At 36.9% G+C, this 11,357-nt stretch overlaps 1 pseudogene; it reads left to right on the top strand.

Annotated features, from left to right (window-relative positions):
• The first annotated feature begins 5,347 nt into the window (after positions 1-5,347).
• Positions 5,348-11,022, top strand: LOC149149731 (geraniol 8-hydroxylase pseudogene; annotated as a pseudogene).
• The last annotated feature ends 335 nt before the right edge of the window (positions 11,023-11,357 follow it).

Genomic DNA, 11,357 nt, shown 5'->3' with positions numbered 1-11,357 from the left:
ATTAGCCATTGACGTGCCTGAACAAAAATAAATAATAATTCTGGCTATCCATAGTGATTCGTGCTTGACATGCGTGTAGTGTAGCGATTCTCATAGTGATTCATGAGTCTGAAATTTATCAGATTGTTATATAAGATATCACATGTTTGTTTGTGTATAGATGCAAGAAACTTTGTGATTTCTCTAAACTGCAAGCCCAACTAAGTGTTTGTGTATTTGAAGTGATGGAGGGCAGCATGTTAAATCTAGCAAGAGCATGCATATGAAAACATAAAAAAAACCAATGAACAAAAATAAGAGAGACTGATTCTCAATCCATGAGTTGAACTCTTATTGGAATCTCATATCTCCATAGGATCAATGAATACATTATTATATAGCCAACATATTTCTAATTTCATTATCCATTATCTAACTAATCTACTGTCCCTAATAATTTGTTGAATGATAACTCACTACATCTATAAATTTGTTGTCCTAATTTTGATAACTCAAAACAAAAGAATTGCTAGCTAATTTGTCAGTAATTATATAGCTTTATTTTAAGCATTATCCTCAACATTCCCCCTTAATGCTTAATGAGGTTATTCCAAGCATATCCCTTAAGTATTTGAACTTCCCTTTAGGTAGTCCTTTGGTAAATATATCTGCAAGCTATTCATTTGTTGTACAAAACTTTATTTGAATTTGTCCTTTTGCCACATAGTCTCTTATGAAATGATATTTGATATCAATGTGTTTGATGTGATTATGAAACACTGGATTTTTAGTTATGACAATGGTAGACAAGTTATCACAGTAGATAGTTGTGGCATATTTTGGTTCTTGTTTTAGATCTATCAATACTTTCTTCAACCAAATTGCTTCACATGTTGTTGTTGCTGCTGCAATATACTCTGCCTCTGTAGAAGACAATGAAATAGTTGGTTGCTTCTTTGAACACCATAACAATGCACCCAATCCAAGGTTGAATACATAACTTGAAGTGATTTTTCTATCATCAAAAGATCCATCCCAGTCGCTATCTGTATAACCAACCAACCAAAAATTATTTTATGAAGTATACCAAATTCCATAATTTCTTGTTCCACAGACATACCTCAAAATTCTTTTTGCTACTCCAAAATGAATCTTACTTGGACTTTGCATGAATCTGGAAATCAAGCCTACTGCATGCATAATATCAGGCCTAGTGGTAGTAAGATACAAAATACTTCCTACCAGACTCCTATAGGATTGAGCATCTACCTTTTCAGCTCCATCTTCTACATAAAATTTTTCATTTGTATTCATGGGTGTGCTCATGGGTTTACAATTTCCCATTTTCCATTTTTTAAGAAGATTTGAAACATATTTTTCTTGTGAAATAAAAATTCCATCATTCATCTGTGTCACTTCTATGCCAAGAAAATAATGGAGAAAACCCAAATTAGTCATTTCAAATTCAGTCATCATAGCCTCCCTGAACTCTTTCACTAACAAATCACTTGAAGATGTGTATCTCAAGTCATCTACATATAAACACACAATTATTATATCATTACCATTTGACTTGATATATAATGTGTGTTCATTTTCACTTCTATTAAACCCCTTTTTCAAAAAATAAGTGTCAATTCTGTTGTACCATGCTCTTGGAGGTTGTTTAAGCCCATAAAGAGCCTTTTTCAGTTTGTAGACTTTGTATTCATTTTTTGCTTCTTCATATCCTTGGGGCTGGTGAATATATACATCTTCTTTCAACTCACCATTTAGAAAGACTGATTTAACATCAAATTGATAAACTAACCATTTATATTGTGGTGCCAATGCCAAAACAGTTCTGATTGTATCAAATCTTGCAACATGAGCATATGTTTCATTGTATTCAATACCTAGTTGTTGAGCATATCCCTTTGCTACTAACCTTGCTTTGTGCCTTTGTATTGATCCATCATCTGCATAATTGGTTTTATACAACCATTTCACCCCAATGACTTCTTTTTCAATAGGAGGATCCACAAGCTCCCATGTTGCATTCTTTTTAATTGCTACCATCTCTTCATCCATTGCTTTGCACCAAACTAACTCTTTTACTGCATCTTCAAAACATCTTGGTTCTGCTTTAATCTGAGACATCAAAGAAAAATTAGTATAACCATAAATTTCATTTAAAGATTTTGTCCTTTTGGAGGACGACTTGGACTTGATACAGGACTTGAAGTAGCAGAAGATGATGGAGTGAATGTGGCCTCTGAAGTATTTTGATTACTGGATGGATTCGTAGAAACAAAAGATTCATCTTCTTGTACAACAATACTTGGAGTTTGTTGCTGCACATCATGATTCCACTGCCATTCTTCTTTCTCATCAAATAACACATCACGTCTAATCATTAATTTTTCAGTTTGTAGATTGTACAATCTATAACCTTTGGTTTCCTCACAATATCCAATAAAAATTCATTTCACACTTTTATCATCAAGCTTCCTTCTCTTTTCAGTAGGAACATGAGCATAGGCAATGCAACCAAAGACTCTTAAATGAGAAATATTGGGTTTTCTTCCACACCATGCTTCATAAGGGGTAATATTTTGCACACTTCTTGTTGGGCATATTTTAAGCAAATAAACAGATGTAGCTACAACTTCAGCCCAAAAAATGTTTGGAAGGTTTTTACCTTTCATCATGCTCTTAGCCATCTCAACAATTGTTTTATTCTTACGTTCAACAATGCCATTCTGTTGGGGAGTATAACTAGCTGTCAATTGCCTTTGAATTCCATTAATTTTACAATAAGAATCAAACTTATTAGAAGTGAATTCTCGCCCTCTATCTGTGCGTAATGTTTTTAGACAATAACCACTTTGATTTTCCACAAGAGATTTAAATTGTTGAAATATGACAAATGCATCAGATTTTATTTAATGAAATATACCCATGTTCTTCTACTAAAATCATCCACAAAAATAATGAAATAATTATTTTTGTTGAGAGACAAGGTTTGCATAGGACCACATATATCTACATGCACTAGTTCCACTGGTTTACTTGCTCTCCATGATTTTCCTACTGGAAATGAATCTCTATGTTGCTTTCCAAGAATACACCCTTCACAGACTTTATTAGTGGAACCAATAAGTGGTAACCCTTTGACCATTTATTGTTATATAACAATTTCAAGCCTTTCATATTCAAATGTCCATACCTTATGTGCCATAGCCAGGAACTATCATCATAAGAAACATTTAATGTTGTACTTGCTTCACAAGGGAGATTGAAAGCAAAAATTCTATTTTGCAGCATATTAGTCTTAGCAATAATTTTAATGTGATCATTTTTATCATAGATTATGCATTGCTTGTACTTGAAAACAATTACATATCCCTTTTCAAGGAGCTGGCCCACACTCAAAAAATTATGTGCTAGACCAAGAACATATAAAACATCATTAATGTGCTTTGGTTTTCCTTCTTTTGTCTTCACAGCAATTGTTCCCTTACCTTTAGCTTCAATTGACTTGTCATCTCCTAATAGTACATCAGATTTTGTAGATTCATCTATCTCTACAAAGCCATCTTTGTTTCGTGTCTCGTGATTGCTGCAACCACTATCCATAAGCCACACCTCTTTGGAAACATTATTAGTTGAATTAGAAGCCAAGAATAAAGTGCCAACCTCTTCTTTTTCTTCAAAAAAATTAGCTTGTTGTGTTTGTTTTTTCCAACAATTTCTTTCATAATGGCCAAATCTTTTACAATAAAAATACTGAACTTGGGATTTATTAAATCTTTTACCTCCATCACTTTCATCATTACCTCTTCCTTTTTTGTATGCAAAAAAAAAAACTTCCTCGACCTCTGCCTCCTCTGTATGTTTGTCCTCTTCCTCTTCCTCTTCCAAAAGTGTTCTGGCTTTCCTCATGAAAGGAACCACTTTTGTCTTTGAAAATATTTCCTCTTGCTTCAAAATCTTGCTGAATAGATTTTTCAGAAGATCTATTGATTCTTTGCTCATGATATTGAAGAGACCCCATTAGCTCATTCACAGACAATTGAGTTAGATCCTTAGATTCCTCAATAGCAACAACAACCCCATCAAATTTTGCAAGCAAACTTCTTAAAATCTTCTCAACAATTTTTTGATCTTTTAAATCTTCTCCATAAGACCTAATTTCATTCACTACACCCATAACTCTAGTGAGAAAATCTTGACTAAATTCAGAGTTTTGCATGCACAGGGTTTCAAATCTTCTTCTTAATGACTGCAGCTTAACAATTTTTACCTTATCACTTCCTTGATATGCTTGCTGCAAAGCATCCCATGCCTCCTTTGATTTTGTTACTCCAACTAGTCTGGGAAAAATATAATCATGCACTACTTGTTGGATTAGGAAGAGAGCCTTTGAATCTTTCTTACGATTTTCCTTTAGCTGGTTTCTTTGGTCTTGACTCCAGCGGGCAAGTGTGTGAGCATCTGGTTCTGTATATCCATTCTCTACAAAATCCCACAAATCTTGTGAGAGAAACAATGTTTTCATCTTAATGCTCGAAAAACCAAAGTTCTCACCTTTAAACATTGGTATTTGTGGCTGAGAAATATTCATATTGTTGGTTATTGCTGCTAACTGCTGAGCACTCCCACAAATAACTTGAATCTACAAAAGCTTCACAAAATTATGAAAACTCTTGCAAATGGCTTTCATAAACTTTTGAGACCTCCTGCCAACAACACACACTTTACATATAAATCAAATCTCTTAACATAGCTCTGATACCATGTTGAATCTAGCAAGACCGTGCATATGAAAACATAAACAAAACCAATGAACAAAAATAAGAGAGACTGATTCTCAATCCATGAGCTGAACTTTCATTGGAATCTCATATCTCCATAGGATCAATGAATACATTATTATATAGCCCACATATTTCTAATTTCATTATCCATTATCTAACTAATCTACTATCCCTAATAATTTGCTGAATGATAACTGACTACATCTATAAATTTGTTGTCCTAATTCTGATAACTTAGAACACAAAATTTGCTGGCTAATTTATCAGCAATTACACAGCTTTATTTTAAGCATTATCCTCAACATAGCCGAGCAATGGATGGAATTAGTGAATTCTGGTATCTTGTAATGATTTTCATGACATTATTGTTGATTTCAAAGCTCATTATCCTATCAAGGAAGGGAGCTGGGAAGCTGCCTCTAGGGCCTACCCGATGGCCCATTCTTGGGAATCTCCTCCACCTCGGGATGAAGCCCAACGAGTCTTTTTGTCACCTTGCTACAAAATACGGTCCTCTTATGACCCTTCATCTCGGAATGAGAACCACATTTGTGGTTTCATCTCCGGCCATGGCCAAGAAAGTGTTGAAGACTCATGACCAACTCTTTTCAGAACAACCCGTCATCGAAATAGCCAAGACCCACAACAACAATGACTGTTCCTTGGCATGGAACAACACCTGCGGGCCTCATTGGCATATGCTTCGAAGATTCTGTAATACGGAGCTCTTCAGTTTCAAGAGACTAGAGGCCTTGCAACATCTCAGAAGAGATCAGGTCCTTTCCAACCTTCAATCCATTTTCGAGGATTCTAGAGAGGCCAAGGGTGTGAATATCGGGAAAAATGCATTTCTTACAAGTCTAAATCTGTTGGGTAACTTGATTTTTTCTCAAAACGTGTTCAGATGGGACTCTTAGGCTACTGAAGAATTCAAAGAAATGGTCACCAATTTTGTAGAATTTTCTCTACAAATCAGCTAGCTTACTGACATCATGTAGAAATTTCACCTGCATATCCAACTGATATATGCAATGTACTAAAGCATAATACTAGATCTACATCTACCATAAACTTTCCAGAAGCTAATTAACCATGAGCAACATCAAGCATCAACACATATAATTGATAAGAAGGAATCAATCACACATAACACATAATATATCACTGGGGAAAGCACCAACATAAAACCCCAACATTGTATTATCAATCAAGTGGAAATCTTCAACAACATACAAAAAGAATCAGCTCAATAGCTATCCTTCTCTCTCTCTAATCAGATGTGTCTCTGATGATGTGTCTGATGATGTAAATCTTAGACTACCTAGGCCTCAATATATAGGCTGAAATTTGGCCTAATCATACATGTTGTCATCTCAGGTCCAACTACGTAGTCATAGAAGAAAATAGATGCCTTTCTTATGATAGGAATACTTACTAGAAATATCCTAGCATCTGATAGTACAGTGTCCATCATCTGATCTCAACTGGGTCTTTGTCTAAACTGCCATGCATCAGTTATTTATGAGTGAATCCTCAGTTATCTAAAATAATAGTTGTCACATGCTTGCAAGAATTAACAAACTATATTCTATTATTTTAACAACTTGTTAAAATAATCTAACTAGACTTGACTAGTTAGAACTAAGTCAACTAATTCTCTCAATATAGAATTGAACCTTATCTCCTTTAATCAAGGAATAAATTCCTAAAAAGAGAGAAAATAATTGCATGATCTCATAAAGACTTCAGTTTAATTTTACATAACTAATTAACTCATGGAGATTAATTAATTAATATTTTAAACTGCTGGTAAGACCAAATTCGTTTTTACTTCCTATAGTTAGACCATGGACTGTTAAAAATAGGAAGGGACCCAGAAATGCTATTTTTAGAACTTGCTATTTTTAGTAGTTTCACCTCTCACCATAGTTGGCCAATGACCTCACTAGCCAAACTACTATTTTTAGACATGCTATTTTTAGCACATTCTAAATCTAACATTTCTTGTTGCACATTTTTCAACACTCCCTCTCAACAAGAAAGGCTTCCTCTCGAACCCGATCCTGTAATTCTAGAATGTTCTGCATGCAACACATCTATCCGGTCCACTTGCTCCAACAACACTTGGAACAAAAATAATCCCAACTGACCACTCTGTTGGGCTAAGAACATACTCTGATGCTAAAGCTCTACCTACTGCTGACAAGTGCTCCCTCTCTGACATTTGTGCTACTGCAACATCTCCATGCATCTCGCACCATTGCACACCTCTCTGTGCCAGCTAGCACTGTGCAAAACACTTGTGCCTCTCACATTGCTGCAGCCTGCTAGCTATGCATTGTCTTGGGATTCCCTGCACTGTCACCCTCTTTGCTGCTCCATCCACATTTGTCTCTACCCAATCAGTCAATTCCTGCTACTCCACATCGGGACTCCCGTAGCAAGGTCTCATCCAAGAGGTTAGGTACCTCAAGGATCTTGCCCCTCATCCTTGGGACGATCACTCTATATCACCCCACCTCCGACCTGGAGGTATGGCTGCATGTGATCCCTCTGCCCACCTGGCTCGAAGTTTCCCCCTACTAGAGGTCTTTGCATGAGTAGATGTCTCTACTCGATCTCCTCTCAGCTTCCCCTTTTGTGGCTGCTCCACAACCTCCTAAAGCTATTGCACCAATCTGGCTCCTCCACAATTTTCTAAGTCTTCTTCTGGCTCTGCATGTTGAGAGGTAACATACCCTCCCTCTCAACCACCCAGTCTCCATTAGTTGCCTTGATGCTCAAGGCTTTGCATGCGTCTTGAACCTCAAGAGCATATAGGTTCTTGACCCGTGAACCGATCTGCTTCACCTATCTAGTGATGATGTGTCTAAGGAAAACCTTTCCCTTATTGAAGACTACATCATAGGCTCTGTCTTCCAACATCGCGAACGAAAACAAGTTTCTCCTCAGTCCTGGTACATACCTGACATTAGTTAAGGTAAGGTGAGCTCCATGCTCCCTCTGAAAAATAACCATGCCTACACCTAAGACACTATACTTCTCATCATTACCCATCGCTATGAGTATCTAGAGATCTTTCTCCTCCAAAGTACTGAACAAACTCTTATCGTCGATCATGTGGAAAGATGCTCCACTGTCAAGAAACCAACCACTTCCCACCATGGATGAAACCATGCATGCGAAGAGTGTGAAATCCAACTCAAACTATGATGCAAGTGCCTCACCTTCAGATCCTTCCCCGGATCCCTTCTTGGATTTCCTCTGTGGACAATTTGCAGCATAATGGCCCACCTCATGACAACAAAAGCATCGCACTTTCAATTTGTCAACCTTCTTCTCACCATTGGAAGAACTGGATTCAGAAAGAGAAACCTTCTCCTTCCCCTTCTTTTCCTTACTCACTAAGGCACAGTTCTCCTCATCCTGCATGGATGAAGAACCGTCTCTAGTGCTCTGTCTGATCTCCTCCTGCATCAAATCTGACCATAGTCGTTCCCAATTTGGCACTTTCTCCCTTCCATTCACCGAGTCCTGGTAGCTATGCCAGCTCTTAGGAAGGCCAAGGAGTGCTAGACTCACCATATGATCATCAGCTATCAACCCCTACACTTGCAAGTTCATCCCTGCATGTGATGAGCTTGGTTAGATACATAGAGACCGCCTCATCCTTTTCACACTTGATCTTTCAAAGTTTTCCTTCAATGCCAGCTTCCTCTTATCACTACTATTCTGATATAGGTATTTCAATGTTTTCCACATTGCATGAGGAGTCTCCTTCCCATGGAGGCTCAAGACAATGTGATCTCGCACTCCCTCCAAGAGAATTCTCCTAGCTCTAGTCACACACTTCTTCCAGTCTGCAACTTGAGTAGCATAAGTAGGCTTAGGGACATCTTGATCAATGAAGTCCTTAAGGCCATTATCTTCCAATATTGCCTCCATGCGATCCTTCCAAGCTATATATTTTGAGCTGCCATCAAGGGCATACTCAAGCCTCAAACAATAGAACGCCATCAGTGAAATAGATGTGATAAGAACATGAGACCTATATCTCGAATAATAAACTTATAATTCCTTCTTCTATATTGTTCTTCCTTGATCACCTGTGCTTTGATACCATGTAGAATTTTCTCTACAAATCAGCTAGCTCACTGATATCATGTAGAAATTTCACCTGCAGATCCAACTGATATATGCAATGTACTAAAGCATAATACTAGATCTACATCTACCATAAACTTTGCGGAAACTAATTAACCATGAGCAACATCAAGCATGAACACAATATCACTGATAAGAAGGAATCAATCACACATAACACATAATATATCACTGGGGAAAGCACCAGCATAAAACCCCAACACTGTATTATCAATCAAGTGGAAACCTTCAACAACTTACAAAAAGAATCAGCTCAATAGCTATCCTACTCTCTCTATAATCAAATGATGTTTCTGATGATGTCTTTGATGATGTAAATCATGGACTACCTAGGCCTCAATATATAGGCTGAAATTTAGCCTAATCATACCTGCTGCCACCTCAGGTCCAACTACGTAGTCATAGAAGAAAATAGATGCTTTTCTTATGATAGGAATACTTACTAGAAATATCCTAGCATCTGATAGTACAGTGTCCCTCATTTGATCTCATCTGGGTCTTTGTTTGAACTGCCATGCATCAGTTATTTATGAGTGAATCCTCAATTATCTAAAATAATAGTTGTCACATGCTTGCAAGCATTAACAAACTATATTTTATTATTTTAACAAGTTGTTAAAATAATCTAATAGGACTTGACTAGTTAGAACTAAGTCAACTGATTCTCTCAATATAGAACTGAACCTTATCTCCTTTAATCAAGGAATAAATTCCTAAAAAGAGAGAAAATAATTGCATGATATCACAAAGACTTCAGAATTTTACATAACTAATTAACTCATGGAGATTAATTAATTAATATTTTAAACTGCTGGTAAGACCAAATTTGTTTTCACTTCCTATAGTTAGACCAGGGACTACTAAAAAAACGAAGGGAACCAGAAATGCTATTTTTAGAACTTTCTATTTTTAGTAGTTTCACCTCTCACCATAGGTGGCCAATGACCTCACTGGCCAAACTGCTATTTTTAGACATGCTATTTTTAGCACATTCTAAATTTAACATTTTTTGTTGCACATTTTTCAACAAATTTGATGGTACTCGAGGGGAAGCCTAACCTGGTTGACTTCTTTCCTTTTCTATGAATTTTGGATCCTCTGGGCGTGACTCGCAATGTAACGAAATACGAGAGCATTGTCTTAGGGTTGCTAGATAGATCTATAGAGCCTTGAACTCAAAAGAAAAAAGAAAGCGGGATAGAGCACATCGGTGGCAAGGCAAAAGACTTTTTGGACATTTTGTTAGATTACAGAAGAGAGAGTGGAGAAACAACGACCAAGAAAGACATTATCCCCTTTCTATATGTAAGTCTAATTCTTACATATAAATTCAAAATTCATAATGGATTTAGTTAGTTTAAGATGGATTTTAAAACTTTCTTGCATCTCAATTTGTTGTGAGTGATGATGTACAGGACTTGTTCTTAGCCAGTATCAAAACAAGCAGCTCAACGATTGAACGGGAAACAGCTAAGGCCCTTCAAAATCCTCATATAATGAAAAAAATTCAAGCAAAATCGGAGGAGGTACCTGGGAAAGACGGAAGAGTTGAGGAACCTGAAATCAATCACTTGCGTTATATTCTTGCAGTGGTGAAAGAAACACTTCGTTTGCACCCACTAGTGCCTCTGCTTCTCCCTCACAGAGTAGAGAGCAGTTGTGAAGTAGCAGGATACATGATACCCAAGGACACTCAGGTGCTGGTAAATGCATGGGCAATAGGAAGAGACACAACCATGTGGGATGAACCCACAGAGTGAAGCCTGAGAGATTTATGGAGTCTGACATAGAATATAAAGGGAAAAACTTCGAATTGATTCCCTTTGGAGCAGGAAGGAGGATTTGCCCTGGGATTCTATTGGCTCGTAGGATGGTTCACGTGGTTATAGCCTCTCTACTCCACTATTTCGACTGGTCTCTCCCAGATGGAGTCACACCAGAAAACATGGACATAAGTGAGAAGTTTGGAATCACATAGCAGAGGGCTTCGCCATTAATTGCAGTCCCCTCACCCCATTTGCCTGCAACTCATCTCTTTAACGATCACATCACTAGTCAAATTACTTCTCCCCTTTTCTAAAAACCTTCCCCATCGTTCCTGCAGTTTTATGAAAATAATAAATGGTTGTTTAAACACAAGCGGTTAAGTTGATTATGTAAGCCTTTTATGTTATTACTAGTCTTCCTGTTTTCCCATATGTTTAGAGAGAAAATCTATTGTTAATATGAGAACACTCTGTTCACTCTAATATTGGAATATTAATTCTTACTTGTCTTAGTTGTGACTTTTTATATAAAGAGGCTTTTTTTATTTTATAGAAGTAGTTTCTCTAGTTTGGTGTGTGGTTGAGATATTCTCTCAACCAACAGATTATGTGTCCAAGATAATTTTCCTATCTTGATACAATAGTCATG

Source organism: Pinus tabuliformis, chromosome 9 (genome assembly GCF_031772625.1).
Source record: "Pinus tabuliformis cultivar Carrire ecotype Pingquan chromosome 9, CPIR1, whole genome shotgun sequence".
Lineage (NCBI taxonomy): Eukaryota > Viridiplantae > Streptophyta > Pinopsida > Pinales > Pinaceae > Pinus > Pinus tabuliformis.
This window is presented reverse-complemented; position numbering and strand designations above follow the sequence as displayed.